At 38.1% G+C, this 6,586-nt stretch overlaps 1 long non-coding RNA gene across 3 annotated transcripts; it reads right to left on the minus strand.

Annotated features, from left to right (window-relative positions):
* Positions 1 to 300: 300 nt before the first annotated feature.
* Positions 301 to 3,867, minus strand: LOC125012532. 3 transcript variants are annotated; one of them, XR_007113293.1, is made up of 6 exons: positions 3,536 to 3,867; positions 2,917 to 2,980; positions 2,421 to 2,752; positions 1,469 to 1,688; positions 1,219 to 1,347; positions 301 to 1,138 (listed from the first exon to the last, which is right to left on the minus strand). It is a non-coding gene; the product is annotated as an uncharacterized LOC125012532 (long non-coding RNA). The 3 variants fall into 3 exon arrangements; XR_007113292.1 differs by having other exon boundaries at positions 301 to 1,347; XR_007113294.1 differs by lacking the exon at positions 2,917 to 2,980 and having other exon boundaries at positions 301 to 1,347.
* Between the last annotated feature and the right edge of the window lie 2,719 nt (positions 3,868 to 6,586).

The following is a 6,586-nucleotide window of genomic DNA, read 5'->3' on the forward strand; positions in this document are numbered from 1 at the left end:
TACCTTTATATTATTACGGTTACATACACACACACACACACATGCGCGCGTAAGCGGGCCACACACATGCACACACAAACACACAGGTAACTTCATGTTATTACAGCTACACACAGGAAGAGTAGGAGGATGTACAAATATGCGCCTAAAAGCGCGCATTACTCTCTCACACACAGGCTAACTGTGATAACTGTAAGCTAACTGTGCTAACTGTACTAAATGTGGGTTAATTGTCCTAACTGTGCGACATGTGGGTTAACTGTACTAAATGTAGGCTAACTCTGGTAAATGTAGGCTAACTATGCTAACCGTAAGCTAACTGTGCTCAATGTGAGTTAAGTATGCTAACTGTGGGTTACCTGTGCTAACCATAACTTAATTGTGCCAATTGTAAGCTAATTGGGCTAAATCTAGACAAAGTGTGCTAACTCCCATGTTGACAGACACGGTACCCCCGGCATTAGCCCTTTCAGAATTTCCCAGAGGGAATTTTCTAGTTTTTTTTTTTTTTTTTAGCTTTCAGGCACACCAAATGAATGCACGAGGTCTAGCTACATCTGCTTGTCAAATGGAGGGTGTGCAACAGTCTATACTGCTTGTGAAATGTAAATTATAGCATCTCAATAAGATAATCATCAACTTTGACCTATTAAATGCTACCTTTATCATTCATGAAGTTAATTGTCATGTTTATATCTCAAACACAAGAATATAATTGTGTGAATGCTTACTGACATCTTGCCCATTCCATTACCTGTTACCAGTTCCAAACACAGAAAACTGCTGCTTTCTCACCACATTTCCAATATAAAACCCATCAATTACACAATATGTTGTTGACACAGTAATCTAGTAATATGCTCTATTGCATGCACTTTCTGTATCTGGTAATCATTATAGTGCTGCTCTTATTTGGTATAGTCATTTTTAATGTGTGAAATTAATCAACTTTACACCAACTTGACACCACCTTTAGATATCAGGTGACAGAAAATGTTATATTTCCAGAATACTCATTGGGTTTCAGTTTATAATGATGGGTGTGTAACCAAGGCTGCAGTTGTTCAAGTCTCTGTTGAAATACTTTGAAGTCCTTTGGTTGTGCACATAATAACACAGTCATCGCTCATGAAGTTCTCTGGAGACATAAATAGACACATGAAATTAGGACACGGTGTCCTTGTATAACTGTTATTGTTCTTCTCCTTGATGACACACCTGCTGAGTTCATCCTTCACAATTGTGGTCTTAGAAGATGAACCACAGTCTTTGAAGCCCAGATCACTTCTCCAATATTGGGATGGTCAATTTTGTTGTTGATGCAACCTTGTTTATCCTGAGGGAGCCCTGACGAGTTAATAAAAAATAAATAAATAAATAAAACACCAACACAGTAAGTTTTACAATATATAAATGAGAGTGAGCCGTGAGTTCGCCCTGGCAATCTCGGTGCTTATTATGAACTCACCTTATGTCATGGTGCTAGCCACGTTACTGGCTTCTGTCCCAGTAATGTTGCGCCACCACAACCTAGTGTTTAATGTTACACCTCCACTGGTAGCCGCACCTGAATCGTCCTCGGCTAGTAGGACAGTCAGGTGCGGCTACGTCGTCTTCTGCCGACATCAGGGTGGCTCTGGGCAGCACAGCAACACTGCGTGCGGAGGTGATATGGTGTCTGCACACAGCTAAACACCATTTAATTCAAATGAAATAAAATAAAAAAATTTATTTGTTGCATTTCTGTTAATGTGCAATAAAAATGTGATGAACAAGGAAAGCAGGTAGTCGTTAATTTTAAGACAGCCTTTTTCCTTCTGTGTTTGTTTTACTCCTCAACAAAGCAAAAGTATTTCTTATCCAATTACTTGTTTAATCGATGGAATAATTGACAGCCCTACTGACAAAACCGTTGTATATGCATCAAACTAGTTTTGAGTTCACATTAGTGTTTATACACTAAACATGTGCTCAAACTTTGCCTTTGATTTATTCTCCCAACCTATTTGAATTCTATTGTATGATAGTGGTCTATAGTCTTTACAACTATATAGATAAACTATTAAGTTAAAGGTGTCACTGATGCAAATGGTTACAAAGAAAATATTGAGAAGGTCTCGAAAAAGTCTTAAAAAGGTACTGAAATTAGACTGATGCAATTATCAGAATTTATTTAAGTTTAAACCAGTCAAGGTGTTTCTAAAAAATTAAAAATTGGACGTAGCTTGGAAATAAGCAGAGCAGACAGCAACAAATTTGTCAAACGTAAACAAAAATCAGTGGATACATGCATCTGTCAGGCTGTTTCCCAGGACACTGAGCTGGACATGTCTGCCTCCATCCATTGATGATTTATACCCTAAAGAATAACAAGTTCACAGAGATGTCAATTCTCAACTAACCAGCTGAAGTTTTGCTACCTGCAACAGATGATGTAAGAATCTCCTCACGCTTGATCTTCAGCAGCTGATGGAGGAATCGCACCGCTCTCAGCAGGACCAATGTGCTGAAAGAAGGCTCAAGCCACACTTGAACCTGGTACCAAAATCTCCAACCAACTAGTGAACAAGAAAACTAGTGTGACATGCATGTAAATAAAGCAGGCAGGACCTACCCTGAAAAGGTGAAGAATAAAGATCGTGATTGGTCAACTTCTGGCACTGTTTCCAAAATGTATTTCTTGTGGCTGTTAGCAGGTTATCTTCCCGTTAAGATGACAGTTCTTGTCCTGCAATGTCATATGCCAGCTAACCTACAAAATAAGACCAAGAAGCAAATTAATGAGTGGCAGCTGGTGGTGAAATTTGGTGGGTAGGCAAACAAATGCCTGATAATCATACTGATTAAATAGTTAACACAGCAGCAAAAGAAATGTCTACAATACACACAGTTACATCAATTACAGGTATACTACACCTCCTTAGTGCTCTGCATCAGTGGTTCTCAACTGATCTGTCTTCAGGACTCCTTAATGACAAGCCTTGACCCATATCAAAGGAAATATTTCAACTTCTCAAATTTATTGAATGAAAAGATTGTGCGGTTTGAACTTCAGACAGTATAATACCACAGTATGAAAGCACACAAAAAAAAAACAAATGTAATGATAAACCAGCAACTGGCGATACTAGAGAGGGACTTTTTCCCTTCTACTCTAAATTAGCTGGATTTTATTTCAAACCACAATCCTTTAATTTCAGTAACGTCAGACTTTTTTAAAAAAAAAAAAAAAAAACATACTCAGAGCTTTCATGTACAAACATCAAATAAAAAAGTCCAGCAACTGAGAAGTAGTTTTAAAAATATTCAAAACATGTAGCTTTAGCACCCACTCAAGTGTTGTTCTATTTTTAGTCACTTCAAGCATTCATCATAAGACTGACATGACAATCAAAACATTTCACTAAAAGCCATTTTTAACAGACTCTGTGTTTTCATGCAAAACAAGTAAAATGAAAAAGTGCAATTTCGGGGGAAATATTAACAAAACATGAAAAAAAAACTTTTGCAGCTTCAGCTGAAAATCTTCACTTACTGAAATTATGACAATCAGCACTGTACTATGGAAGAAATTACACTTGCTCATATGCTCGTAGGATGAGTTTTGACCCTTGTGCAAGTGTGATGTCCACAGCCACGCAGTAATGGAAAATATGGTACACACCCCTCACAACTTTAGCTTCTAAAGGTTTTGTTATCAGCCACAGCGCATTTGCACATTAAGTTTACGTTAAGCATTTAAATTTATTTGTTTAATTACTTTCACTAACTTTACATAGTTTAAATGGGTGCACACGTTTTTACGCTGTAAAGTGTATCTTCCTTTATATTAATTATTGTTTTTTCCTTTTGAGTTACCGTAACGGCGGTAGGCCTTCCTGGTGCAGTAAAAGGCGTGGGAGGGTGGAAGACTCTTAAATCCTGTGACTTGCCCCCTCAGGCCAGACCATTAGAGAGGAATGTCAGAGGGGGGATTTTGGTTATTTGGATTTTCCTTTGTAGTTGTTGTAGTTCATGTTCATTTTTTGTTTCCCCTTTGTGTCTTATTTGGTTTGGATAAACTTCTTCTCCCTCCTCCCACTTTGGAACCAGCAGCACTTTTGACCAATGACCAGCCGCTTGAAGGCTGACTGCATTTAGCCCAAATGATCAGTGAATGACGGGTACGTGACATGACACCTATCAATCACTTACAAGAAATAAATGAATGAAAGCGGACCGGGAGCACTGGGGCTGTAAAACATCAGCCCATTAGGAGACATTCTGTGTTTTCTTTTGATATTTTGGTGCTATTGCTACCACTGGTTTCACCAAATCTTAAAACAATATTTTGTAAGTTATTTAAAAACTTATTCCCTCAACTTTTTTGCGTTAGCTTGGGAGGGCTTAGCCAATTTATACCAGCCGTCCATGAAATAAATAATAATTATAATAAAACAATACTTTATATAAAAAATATATGGACAGTGGGAGGGAATGGTTAAAATACAATAAAAACTAAACCTCTGCAGACAATGATGAAGGTGCCACTGGTTTACAGCCTCCGACTGTAGGCCATATAAGTATTGGTCCAAATCAAGACCTTGAGTGCACTCGTATGCATTGGAATGGACCTATACAGTAGTGGAAAAAAGTTTCTGGTCACGCATTTGTGAAATATTACATAAGAATCACTCTTAGGTCTTCAAGCGCAGTTTCTTTTAGTACAGTCACAGACAAAATACTAAACAAATACTAAAACAGCCAAAATTTGAGTATTGGGTCATTTTGGTACCAGTAATCCCCTAATGAAGGCCGTGCCTTTTATCAAAAGACACATTTTTCTGTTCTTCTTGTCTTTATAAAGTCAGTACATTTGAAAGACAAAAATGTCTGAAACAAGGAACCTAATGCAGGAAACACACCTGTATACAGATTCTCAGCCAGGAAGGGTACAGCTGCCAGATCGCCAGGAAGTGCAGATGCAGTTGGATATACTCTACAGAAATACAGACGAACCAACAGCTTGAAAGACAAAACGAGATCTGGGCGTCCAAGGGATTCTTCATCCAGAAATTACCACATCCTGATCTGCATGTGCATCACCGAATGACATCCCAGGAGCTCCAACAGCAGTCGTCAAACCAAACAGGTGTCCAGTGTTCCATCCACACTGTACTTGGTCGACTTTTAGATCATGGCTTAAGGACCTACAAGGCTATCAAGAAGCCCCTGATCACTGAGAGACAGAGGTTAGCCCGGTGTTGTTGGGCACAAGAACTGGACTGTCATCAGATGAGTCCAGTTTCCAGATTTATCTTCCTCCTGCTAATGTGAGGGTATGCAGAAGGCCAGGTGAAGCATCTCCAGCATGTACAATACCTCCTGTCAGTATCCAGGTCTTAGAGTGGCCAGCTCAATCCCCAGACATGAGTGCCATTGAAAGTCTGAGGTGGATTATTAAAAAATCTGTTTCAAAGTGCAAACCAAAGAATTCAGAAAAATTAAAAGTAGCAATTCAAGAATAATGGGGCAAGATTACCTCTCAACAATGTGAAAGGCTCGTGGGAACATGCTAGCCAGGATTAGAGCCCTACAACGTAGAGGAGTACAAAATATTAATTTGATCATGTCATGGTTTATTTATGTTTTGTTCAATTTTGAACTCATTCTCTGTTATTTGTTGATTTTGTTACTGGCAATGTTGAGAACTGACATATTGAAACAGTTTTTTCTTACCAACAATAAACAAAATAAATATCATTTGTATTTGCTAATGTCAGTCTAATGCAGCCATACTTTTTGAAACACAAAGAAAGATTTTTCCACAAATATTTCATAATAATTTGTGATTGTATAAGATTTTAAGGGTGTCCGAAAACTCTTTTTCCACCACTTCCATTTTCAGAAATCAAGGTCTTACGAAAAAAAAAACATTTTTATATATGTTTGTAGATCCTGTAAGCCAGGTTTGCTTAGTCTATGTACTGTAGTTTTTCTCTCATGATCTGCGCTGGTGTGGTCTGAGGGAGTAAGGGAAATCATGTGGTTGAACACTGGCGTCACCAGTGTGCGCTATGCAAATTTTAAGTTGCACTGGAAAAATAAGTAATAAGTAATAAGTAACGTGTTTACGAGTATTTAAATTGTCCAGTTGAAGTCGGATTAAGGCAATCATTTTTTTTCTTTTTTCACGTGCATGTAAGCGTACTGAGTCTGGATAGAAAGATCAGAGGAGATCACACTTCTGACTTGAAACCAGCTGACTCATCAAGATTCATCAATGGGAGGGCTCCTCCTCAACTACGGGCAACTCTGGGCAACCAGTCACAATCATTTTGTAGTTTCAGTTCAGTTTCAGTTCAGTTGCACTGGAATTTTGGAAACTTTGCCCTCTTTGGAAAGCTTTGGTGGAACAACGACAGACCATGTAGCTACATGAATTATTTTATCAAAGTTTTTGAAGAATTAACAAATGCAGACTCTAACACTAGTTATCTTGTTATACCTTGTTTACCCTCATTAGTAAGTAAATCATGTAAGCGTCAAATAAACTAGCAAAAGTCCATATGTCTGAATTTTCACTGTTTAATATGAAAATCACCTT

Source organism: Mugil cephalus, chromosome 8, assembly GCF_022458985.1.
Source record: "Mugil cephalus isolate CIBA_MC_2020 chromosome 8, CIBA_Mcephalus_1.1, whole genome shotgun sequence".
Lineage (NCBI taxonomy): Eukaryota > Metazoa > Chordata > Actinopteri > Mugiliformes > Mugilidae > Mugil > Mugil cephalus.